This window comes from Dendrobates tinctorius, unplaced genomic scaffold, assembly GCF_039654945.1.
Source record: "Dendrobates tinctorius isolate UK_male_01 unplaced genomic scaffold, ASM3965494v1 ptg000003l, whole genome shotgun sequence".
Lineage (NCBI taxonomy): Eukaryota > Metazoa > Chordata > Amphibia > Anura > Dendrobatidae > Dendrobates > Dendrobates tinctorius.
In genome coordinates, this window is record NW_027361671.1 from 23,568,360 (window position 1) to 23,580,944 (window position 12,585).

Genomic DNA, 12,585 nt, shown 5'->3' on the forward strand with positions numbered 1-12,585 from the left:
TTTCTCTGGACATAAGATCCATTGGTGACTTCAGAATCATTAACAAGCCAAGTATAGACAGCGGCTGGCATCAGTCATGCCCAGTATTAACAACCTTGCTGCTTTGATGTGACACTGAAGGGTGGTCAGGCACAGACATGCAGGTCATATACTATTCCCTAGTGCAGCTTTATATGGCCTCTAATTTACTTTTTATTATTTGTGTTGTTTGCAGGAAGATTTACTTTAAAAATCTGCTTTACTCAGTCCTGAATATCAACTGAATGGTGGGGAGTCTGCTTTTGGCTAATATTTAACATTGATCTACATACAAGTGCCATTTTCTACACACAAGCTCCAATTCATCAAACAGTTTTCACAAGAATTCTGTGGAAACAATGATTGAAATTCTGCAAATGTTTTGTGCAACTTGTAGTTGTGAAAAAATTTTGCAACTTTTGCCATTTTTACTCCAGTCCCGGCCAGTTCTGACAATTTTTAAAAAGGGAGTGGAGCTTTACCGGAAGGAGGCATGACTAAGTGCAGACGACAAATTCAATCTAAGTGGCGTAAACTACAACACAAATGTATTCCTATCCCTGACTGGCATATGTTTATTGCGGTGGCATGTGGCAGATGAAAGATGCATCAAACCCCATTAAGAGGTGCCTGGCACTTTATAAATTAGTCTCATCTTAGGCTACTTTCACACTAGCGTCATGTGACGTATGTTGCAATGCGTCGTTTTGGAGAAAAAACGCACCCTGCAAAGTTGCCTGCAGGATGCGTTTTTTCTCCATAGACTTGCATTAGCGACGCATTGCGACGTATGGCCACACGTCGCATCCGTCGTGCGACGGATGCGTCGTGTTTTGGCGGCCGCGACGCACCAAAAAACGTTACATGTAACGTTTTTTGGTGCGTCGTGTCCGCCATTTTCGACTGCGCATGCGTGGCTGAAACTCCACCCACTCCTCCCCGGACATTACAATGGGGCAGCGGATGTGTTGAAAAACTGCATCCGCCGCCCCCTTTGTGAAAATCTTTCACAACGTGCGTCAGTACGTCGGCCTGATGCATAGCGACGGGCCCGTACCAACGCTAGTGTTAAAGTAGCCTTACACCAGTGCACTGTACATCAATGCTGCAGCAGAAAACACCAATCTTGATGAATGGGGGCTAAAGTGAATATTATCAATACTATGTGAGCTTGACAGTCTTATTTTGTGAGCTAGCTCATATTCTTTGCTCATATTACTTTAAAGGGGTATTCCCATGTCCAAGATTCTTTACCAACATATAGCAATAATAATAATCTAGTAATAATGATAGCAAATACCTCCAATTAGAAATGTAGTATAGTTTAATAGCATACAAGTTGTATAGTATAATATAGTGTTGTTCTTCTGATAAACTATGTTGCTTACCCAAGTGCAGGGCATTGCAGTAGCATTTTCGGATATCACTCGAGTAACTGTGTGCTCGGATGTGCTTGGCACTTGTTGAGCATTGGCTGGTGCTCGGATTTTATGCTCAAATCCCCACGCCACTTGTTTGGCGACTGTTATACAGCAAATAGACATGTAAGGATTGCCTGACATTCACTGTAATGCTATAGCCATCTTGAAGGTGGCATTACTGAGATTGGCTGGCTACATTACCTCATGAGAGGTTATAAAAGGACAAGTGCTACCATGCTTGGCACACTGACACTGAGTAATTGTCCAGGCCTGTGTGTGCACAGTTTCATTAATCAGAGTCCTCTAGTGGTGATACTTGTGCTGATTCTGAACCATCATACTAAGAGCCTTTCTAAAGCTATGTTCACTCTTTGCATTTTTGCTGTTTTTATTTGCTGAGGATTTTTATGCAAATTTTAACCCCTTTCTGACATCCAATGTATTATTCCAACCATGTGATCTGGGCCAATTTGACCATGGACGGAATAATAATAATAATAATAATAAATTTTATTTCTATAGCGCCGACATATTCCACAGCACTTTACATTTCAGAGGGGATTTGTACAGACAATAGACATTACAGCATAACAATAATCACATAGATCATAACAGATACCAAGAGGAATGAGGGCCCTGCTCGCATGCTTACAGTCTATGAGGGAAAAAGGGAGACACGAAAGGTGGGTGGTAACAGTTGCCCTGATTGTTTGGATCAGCCATAATGTTAAGTGTGTAACAGTACAGACACAGAGGGCTGATGGATGCATAAAGCATGTGGGAACATGATGCGGGGAACCTGGTTATGGTAAAACTTTTGGCTGTGCCACACAGGGATAGGTTAGGTTAATGTGTTGAGGCGATAGGCCAGTCTGAATAAATGAGTTTTCAGGGCACGCTTAAAATTGTGGGGATTGGGGACTAATCGTATTGACCTGGGAAGTGCATTCCAAAGAATTGGCTCAGCACGTGTAAAGTCTTGGAGACGGGAGTGGGAGGTTCTGACTATTGAGGATGCTAACCTCAGGTCATCAGCAGAACGGAGGGTGCGAGTAGGGTGGTATACTGAAACAAGGGAGGAAATGTAGGGTGGTGCTGAGCTATGGAGGGAGTTGTGGGTGAGGAATAGTATGTCATCGCGACTGGCCACACTCACGGGGGGTGCGCAGTCGATCGCCGCTGGGTGTCAGCTAATTTTCACAGCTGACACCCGGCACTAGGTGCCAGCAGCAGTCACAGACCGCTCCCGGCACTTTAACCCCCGAAATACTGCAATCAAACAAGATCGCAGCATTCCTAGAGCCGGCACATTGCTGACAGCCCCTCTTCCTTTGGATCGGAGACCCCACGGTGTGACATAGGGTTCCAATTGTTGCCATGGTGAGCGGATGTCGTCATGATGATATCCGGGTCACCAGAGTTAGGAATTTCTGGAATAAAGCGATGCAAAAATAATTATTTTTTCTATAAAATAGTTTTTATTATATAAAAGCGACAAAACATAAAAAATATAAATGAGTTATCTTTGTAATCGTACTGACCCAAAGAATAAAGCTGCCTTATCAATTTTACAACACAAAAAACAGCATAAATGCCCCCCCCCCCAAAAGAAAAGAAATTCATGAATTGCTAGTTTTTGGTCATTCTGCCTCCCCAAAATCGTAATAGAAAGCGAGCAAAAAAGTCACGTGCACGAAAATGGTATCATTAAAAACGTCAGCTTATCCCGCAAAAAACAAGACCTCACATGACTCTGTGGGCCAAACATGGAGCAATTATAGCACTCAAAATGTGGTGATGCAAAAACTATTTTTTGCAATAAAAAGTGTCTTTTAGCGTGTGACAGCAGCCAAACATAAAAACCCACTATAAGGCCTCTTTCACACATCCTGATATTTCTGATACCGGAGATGTTTGTGTCCGTGTCAGTAACACAAAGACGGGCGCCAGGGAAGAAGCGTTACAGTAAGCACTGTTCCCCAGCGCCGGTTGCTGAACATGGCTCTCATCATTCTCCCCTGCTCTAGCGGTGATCGGTGTGAGCAGGGGAGAATGATGAGAGTTACAATTAAGTAATAAAAGAGGCAGCAGGCGGCGGCACTGTAGTCCAATGACTGGAGGTTACCTCTATCACCCTTGGTTACTGATGCTGCGTTCCCAGATGGGCTGAGCTGCAGTGACTTCGGTGAGATTTCAGCTCAACCCGGCTGGGAACGGAGCTCAGTGACTGAAGGTAACCTTTTTGACGTCACCCCCCATCACTGACGCTGCATTCCCAGCAGCTTATTCACCAGTGGCTTTCAGCCAGGACGGTCACATATTGGCATTGTCCAGGTTGAAAACTTTATATACCCCAGACATGGATTACAGCATGGGACACAATGACGGACATGTATGGTATGTTGTTGCTTTTTTATTTTATTTTTATTACAGGAGATTGAGGGCTTCACTTGGATTAGGTGTAGTTGTAAGTATGGTTCAATTGAGATTAATAAAGGAGTCGGTGTCATTTTTTTCAAATAAAGGACTTTATTCTGGCTGTGTCTTTATTTACAATACAAGTATAGGATTAGTAATGGATGGGTTTCTTATAGACACCTCTCTATTACTAAGCCATGGGCTTGGTGTCACCTGATGATAGAAAGGTGACATCAACCCCACAAATATTGCCCCATTTGCCACCGTTACAGGGCAAGTGAGAAGAGTCAAGCAAAGTGCCAAAATTGGCGCATCTAATCGATGTGTATTTTCTGGGCAGCTGCGGGCTGCTATTTTTAGGCTGGGGGTCAATATCCATGGCCCCTTACCAGCATGAGAATACCAGCCCCCAGCTGTGAGCTTTAGCAAGGCTGGTTGCCAAAAATGGGGGGGATCCCACGACTTTTTTATTATTTATTTAAATAATTTTAAAAACTGTGAGGGGACCCCCTATTCTTAATAACCAGCCTTGCTGAAGCTGACAGCTGAGGGGCCCCCAGCTGTGAGTTTTGTCTGGCTGGTTATCAAAAATAGGGGGGAACCCATGCCATTTTCTTTTTAATTACCGCATTTATTTACAACGCAGGAGCAGCAGATGAATACTCCCATCCGCCGCTCCTGCTGTTAATGTTATTAGCAGCAGCAGGGGTAGGCTGATAGGAGTATTCGTCCCATCAGCTGCCACCTGCTATCTCTTTTATTACTTAAATGTAACTCTCATGTCTGTAATACTTGCGGCACACGTGTGGCATGCATATGCCGCATCAGTACCACAAGGGCGGGCGCCAGGGAAGAAGCGTTACAGTAAGCACTGTTCCCTGGTGCCGGGTGCTGAACACTGCTCTCATCATTCTCCCCTGCTCTGCGGCGATCGGTGTGAACAGGGGACAATGATGAGAGCAGTGTTCAGCACCCGGTGCCGGGGAACAGCGCTTACTGAACGCTTCTTCCACGGCGCCGATGCGTGTCACATGGATGACATAAAAAAGTTAAATGTCCATTTTTTTAAACATTCCAAAAATTCCTGTAAAGCACAACCCCCATCTGTGGATGTCGTGCACTCAGACCATGCTCATGGAGTCAGTTTCTAACCATTTGTGCAGACACATGCACATTTGTGGCCTGCTGGAGGTCATTTTGCAGGGCTCTGGCAGTGCTCCTCCTGTTCCTCCTTGCACAAAGGCTGAGGTAGCAGTCCTGCTGCTGGGTTATTACCCTCCTACGGCCCCCTCTATGTCTCCTGGTGTACTGGCCTGTCTCCTGGTAGCGTCTCCAGCCTCTGGACACTATGCTGACAGACACAGCAAACCTTCTTGCTACAGCTCTCAAAGATGTTCCATCCTGGATGAGCTGCACTGTCTGAGCCACTTGTGTGGGTTGTAGAGTCCGTCTCATGCTACCATGAGTGTGAAGGCACAAGCAACATTAAAAAGTGACCAAAACACCAGCCAGAAAGCATTGGTACTGAGATGTGGTTTGTGGTCCCCACCTACAGAACCACTCCTTTATTGAAGGTGTCTTGATAATTGCCAATAATTTCCATCTGTTGTCTATTCTAGTTGCACAACAGCATGCAAGATTGATTGTCAATCAATGTTGATTCCTAAGTGGAAAGTTTGATTTCACAAAATTTTGATTTACTTGGAGTTATATTCTGTTGTTTAAGTGTTCCCTTTAAATTTTGAGCAGTGTACTTTCCTTCGTTAAATAAGATATGATTCAGGTGATCACCTAATCAGAAGCACCTTGATTAGAATGAGGTGTACTCTGGTTGGAATTCAACTGACACTGGAATGGAATGGCTGTCAGACATGTAGCGAAGCTGATTTTTATAAAACTGTGCAGTGGTCTCATAATTTATGCAAGAGCTGTAGCTGCTGCAGGTGACAAAAAATTTTCTGGAGGGGTGAAAAAATTGACTATTGTCATACAGTTGCTTTATGTAAAATTACAAAGGTTCACAAAATATTTTGTTCCAAAAATTGACTATTGTCATTCATACTGTTTAACATGCTTTGTGTAAAATTATGGTGGTTTAAAATTTGTAAAAACCGCTTGTCTTGCTACAGTTCACAAAATATTTTTTTCCAAAAGATAACTATTGTCATTCATACAGATTAATGAGCTTTGGTTTAAACATTTTTAAAGCCCGCTTTGTCCTGCTACATTTTTAATGAGGCTCTCCAGTTGGTGCCTTCAATAATAATAATAAATTTTATTTTTATAGTGCCGACATATTCCGCAGCACTTTACATTTCAGAGGGGATTTGTACAGACAATAGACATTACAGCATAACAATAATCACATACAGTAGATTATAACAAATACCAAGAGGAGTGAGGGCGAGATGGGGCGAGATGACCCACTTTAGAATTTTTTTCTGGCTTTGCACTGTGTGAAGAGTCTTTATGAGTGTAGAAGTACCAGAACTACACTTCTTTAATATTTGAATGATGCACTCCAGTTGATGCTTTCAAGGGTGTATGGATGACCCTGCTTGTAAGTTTTGGCAGGCTTTGCACTTAGTGCATAGCCTTTATGAGTCTAGGAGTACGACTACATGACAATTTGAACAGAATGTTCATGAGACCCTCTATGTCTAATTCAGGGTGCATCTGAGTCACTCATCCATCACATTTTTGGAAGTTCTTGCTTCATTCATAAATTATACTGAAATTCCAATTTTTTAATAAAACTTTCAATTTTGCTTTACTTAAGTTATTATTTTTGTAATCCTTTTTTAATTTTGCCTTATATACAGGAAGGAATGATTCTTAACATTTTTTCTTGTAAACTCCAATTTCTCTTCGATTTTGAATGTTTTATTGTCAGTCCTTAAGGAGGAGTAAAAGTATGACACTATTGATCTCAGCAGCAATTTAAGTCAGAGGTATTTCCAGGGGTCTTCCCCATGCTGTTTTCCTTACATTAAGCACTTTTTCCCTACATTTCAACATGTCACTGCCCCCCAGACCTCCTTGTAGGGTCGGCTGGAAAAATGCTTGAATTTCCCATTGATTCCCATTATATTTGTTACTTGAATCGAGTATTCGAGCATTAGGAATTGATTGGTTCAATTAACAAGAATCCGAGCATTTTAGTGCTCACTCATCCCTATTTAAGAATTTACTCATTCTTTGTAGTTGTTCACAAATGTGGAAAAGTTGGGTGACAACATAATGGATATCATTATTGCAAACATGGCTTTTCCAGACATCTGAATGATAAATCTGCTTAGATTTACAAGTATCATTGGTTTGAGAAAAGCTCACAGAGTTTGAAGACCTAAAATTTTGCTTGTATATGGGTGAATAAAGACCACAGGATTTTTCACTATCTCATGTCTGGCGTGCTGCCATTGTTTGCCTTGTGAAGATTTACAAGTATACGTCTTCGTCTCCAACATTTCTGCATCCCTAGAAAAACTGATCGACATCCCAAATGGTAGATTTACTTGTTGCAATATAGCTTTTTCAAAAACAGGATAAACTTAAAAAATGGCTGTGGCTCACAATAGTCCTTGTTATGACTAAATGCACCAAGTACAAAAGACAGTGGGTACAGAAAGTGTTCAAACCCCTTTAAATTTTTCACTTTGCTTCATTGCAGCCATTTGGTAAATGCAAAAAAGTTCATTTTTTCTCATTAATGTACACTCTGCACCCCATCTTGACTAAAAAAAACAGAAATGTAGAACTTTTTGCAAATTTATGAAAAAAGAAAAACTGAAATATCACATAGTCATAAGTATTCGGATCCTTTGCTAAGACACTCATATTTAAGTCACATTCTGCCCATTTCCTTGTGATCCTCCTTGAGATGGTTCTACTGCTTCATTGGAGTCTAGCTGTGCTTAATTAAACTGATAGGATTTGATTTGTAAAGGCACACACCTGTCTATATAAGACCTCACAGCTCACGGTCCATGTCAGACCAAATGAGAATCATGAGATCAAAGGAATTGTCCAAGGAGCTTAGAGACAGAATTGTGGCAAGACACAGATCTGACCAAGGTTATAAAAGAATTTCTGCAGTACTCAAGGTTCCTAAGAGCCAGTGGCCTCCATAATCCTTATGGCCGTCCAGCCAAACTAAGCAATCGTGGGAGAAGAGCCTTGGTGAGAGAGGTAAAGAAGAACTCCAAGATCACTGTGGCTGAGCTCCACAGATGTAGTAGGGAGATGGGAGAAGGTTCCACAAAGTCAACTATCACTGCAGCCCTCCACCAGTTGGACGTTTATGGCAGAGTGGCCCGACGGAAGCCTCTCCTCAGTGCCAGACATATGAAAGCCCACATAGCATTTGCTAAAAAAACACATGAAGGACTCCCAGACTATGACAAATAAGATTCTCTGGTCAGATGAGATGAAGATAGAACTTTTTGGTGATAATTCTAAGTGGCATGTGTGGAGAAAACCAGGCACTGCTCATCACCTGCCTAATACAATCCCAACAGTGAAACATGGTGGTGGCAGCATCATGCTATGGGGGTGTTTTTCAGCTGCAGGGACAGGATGACTGGTTGCAATTGAAGGAAATATGAATGCAGACAAGTACAGAGATATTCTGGATGAAAACCTCTTCCAGAGTGCTCTAGACCTCAGACTTGATCGAAGGTTCACCTTCCAACAAGACAATCACCCTAAACACACAGCTAAAATAACAAATGAGTGGTTTCAGAACAACTCTGTGACCATTCTTGACTGGCCCAGCCAGAGCCCTGACCTAAACCCAATTGAGCATCTCTGGAGAGACCTGAAAATGGCTGTCCACCAACATTCACCATCCAACTTGACAGAACTGGAGAGGATCTGCAAGGAAGAATGGCAGAGGAACCCCAAATCCAGGTGTGAAAAATTTGTTGCATCATTCCCAAGAATCCTCAAGGCTGTACTAGCTCAAAAGGGTGCTTCTACTCAATACTGAGAAAAGGGTCTGAATATCTGAATACTTATGACCATGTGATATTTCAGTTGTTCTTTTTTAATAAATTTGCAAAAATTTCTACATTTCTGTGTTTTTCAGTCAAGGTGGAGTGCAGAGTGTACATTAATGAGAAAAAAATGAACTTTTTTGAATTTACCAAATGGCTGCAACGGAACAAAGAGTAAAGAATTTAAATGGGTCTGAATATTTTCCATACCCACTGTATCCTCCATATTTACAATATGTCAGAAATATCTGGACCAACTAAAAAATGAAAGTTTAGACAGTATGATAGTAATAATTCATAAGTTATTTGTTTTTTTCTTAATTGTACTTGTTTACTTGTCATTTACTGTCATTTTTACTTGCTTACAATTTCATATTTTCACGTTTCTTCTTGCTTACAATGACTGTACATTATTTCTCACTTTCAATCTGGCCCATAAAAAAACAAAAGGTTGAGCGCCTACATCATCAGTAGCACAATGTATAAGCTATACCATGTTTCTTTTTACCACGTTATATTGATTTCCTTTACTATGCTCTAGGACTGTGACATTTGTCGCAAAGTTTTACTGCGCCTTATGCATGCATCCATATTTTGCAGTAATATCACAGGTTTGGTGAGATTTGTTTTTTTACAAAATTGTAACAAAAACTTAATTATGATTATTACATATGGATATACCTAACTCTGCGTGTGCCTCATTCATCATTGGCAGGCTTTTTTAAATGACTTTTCTTTTTAGTCTTGTGATATTACTTTCCATTTTCATGCCAAATTCATCAAAATGATGCATTTGATTCATAAATTTACCACAAAGTCAAAAATTGGTCTTTGCCTGTCTTGAACCTTATCTGGATTTTTTGCCACCAAAAATCGCAAACATTGTGACATAATGCTGACATACTCAAAAATACCCGGGTGGGGCTGGAGTGAAATTGCACAGTTTTGAGCCTTTTTAAGAATTCCCAATTGATGAATCAAGCAAAACTATCTGGAATGACTAAACACCACCCACAAAGCGGAAAACAAAATAATATATATAAAACATACACATATAAAATAGTCTTTAAAAAGGTGCAAATAGAATAAACACACTAAGCTATACATAAAAAACAGGCGCAAAAGCAGTGATGAATCGAGGACTTAGTGTGTAAGGAGCCTGAAACTCACAAACTAGACCCCACAAATATTATTTCTTCATTTATATAGCAGCAACATATCCCACAGTGCTGTGCAGATGCTGTTTATAACTCCATCGTCCTTATGTTTGTTCATAGTCTGAATTCCAAATAAACTTGTCAGTATGCATTTGGCATGTAAGAAGGGTCCAGAGAAAATCAACACAAATACATGGAGAACACACAAATTTCATTCAGATGCCACCCTTTATTTAGATTTATACCAAGGTCCTCAGAGCTGCAACGCAGCAGACCACCATGCTACTCAATCATACATGAGTTACTTACCACTGATTTTCTCCATGGGAAAAAGTCTCACAAAGTCAGACATATTACAAAATCAAAAGTAAAAAAAGAGAAATGGTTGAGCAGCATCCCATGTATGAAGATAGAAGCAGGTACATGTGTTCGGGTGGTAAAAAATTCCACATAAACCACCTGCAGCATAAATCATAGAATTAAAAAAAAAAGGCATAATTCCAAACAATTGCAAACAAGATGTATTGAAATTCACAGGATTTGATGTTTCAACTTTAAAGGGAATCTGTCACCTCATTTGTGCCTTGTGAGCTGCGGCCACAGCCATCAGGGGCTTATCTACAGCATTCTGTAATGCTGTAGATAAGCCCCCCCGATGTAACCTGAAAGATAAGAAAAACGAGTTAGATTATTCTCACCCGGGTGTCCGGTCCGGTCCAATGGGTGTCGCGGTCTGGTGCCTCCCATCTTCTAGCGATGACGTCCTCCTCCTTACTTCTGCCGTGGCTCCTGCGCAGGCATACTATATCTGCCCTATTGAGGGCAGAGTAAAGTACTGCAGTGCGCAGGCGCAGGACCTCTCTGACCTTTTCCGGCGCCTGCGCACTGCAGTACTCTGATTTGCCCTCAATAGGGCAGATATAGTACGCCTGTGCAGGAGCAGCGACAGAAGTAAGGAGGAGGATGTCATTGCTAGAAGACGGGAGGCGCCGGACCGGACTGCGACACTCATCGGCCCGGACCCCCGAGTGAGTATATCTTATCTTTCAGGTTACATCAGGGCTTATCTACAGCATTACACAATGCTGTAGATAAGCCCCTGATGGCGGTGGCTGCAGCTCATAGGGCAAAAATGATGTGACAGATTCCTTTTAAAGGGGTATTCCTATCTCTAAGATCCTATCCCAATATGTATTAGATGTAATAATATAATAATAATATTTGCAAATACCTCCAATTAGAAATATAGTATAGTTCTTCTGATTAGCCATGTCGCTTACCCCATGTGCAGGGCATTGCAGTAGCTTAGGTATCCATGGTTACAACTAGCAACTAACTAATTAACTGTCACTATATGGGTGGTTGTAACCATGGATACCTAAGCTACTACAACACCCTGCACATGGGCTAAGCGACATAGCTAATTAGGAGAACTATGCTACGTTTTTAATTGGAGGAATTTGCAAATATTATTATATTATATTATTACATCTTCTACATGTTGGGATAGGATCTTCTACATAGGAATACCTCTTTAAAGTTGAAACATCAAATCCTGTGAACTTCAATGCAAAATCTTGTTTGAAATTATTTGGAATGATGCTTTTTTTAAAAAAATTCTATGAATTATGCTGTAGGTGGTTTATGTGGAATTTTTTGCAACCCGAAGACATGAACCGGCTTCTATCTTCATACATAGGGTTCTGTTCCACCATTTCTTTTTTTTACTTTTGATTTTATAATGTGTCTGATTTTCAAATATGTCTGAATATATTTTCAAAGCTTTTTACTCCAGAATACTGGTGTAAAAGCTTTGACGATTTGGGCCCTTTGGTTGATATTGTTTAGCATGCTACCTTCTTTACCCTATGGACTATATTACAGAATTAAACATTTTTCATTCTTTTCAGCAAAGATATAGAGCATCATTCTGTAGCACGCAACATATATAAATTATGTGACTGGTGCACAGTGAAATGACGGCGATGGACATTTGCTCAATGTGACAACTGGCTGTTTGCAGGTGCACTTTTCTTGGATAATTATGTATTAATTATATAAAAAAGCAAACAGGTCATTGACCTTGAAAACCCAGTTGAGCATCACTTTATGGAGTTTTCTGAGTAAATGACTTGGCAGATATTTTTTCTAAGTAGTTCACATTTGCAGGCGGTTACGTGATCTGTTATGACTTGTAAGATTTAATTAAATATACCGTGAAGTAGGTCTCTCTGGAGAGGTAATTTAGATGACCCCTAAAATAGCCAGAAAACGTACAGGTCAATCATCACAAGGAAGTACAATAATAAATATAATATCTACAATGAGCTTGTCCAGAATTCGGATTCAAGGATCCTAAACACAGAGAGACGGAAATGCAGTCAGTTCTCAAGTCAAAGGACTTTTATCCTGGATGTAGACATAATGGATGAGTTTGCTCTTTCATGAAACGCTACAAAGCCCCTCACTTTTTTAAATCTACAGCTCTGGAAAAAATTAAGAGACCACCACATCAAAACCCTGTGATGGGCAGCCCATTCTCCAGACCTGAACACCATTGAAAACCTCTGGAATGTA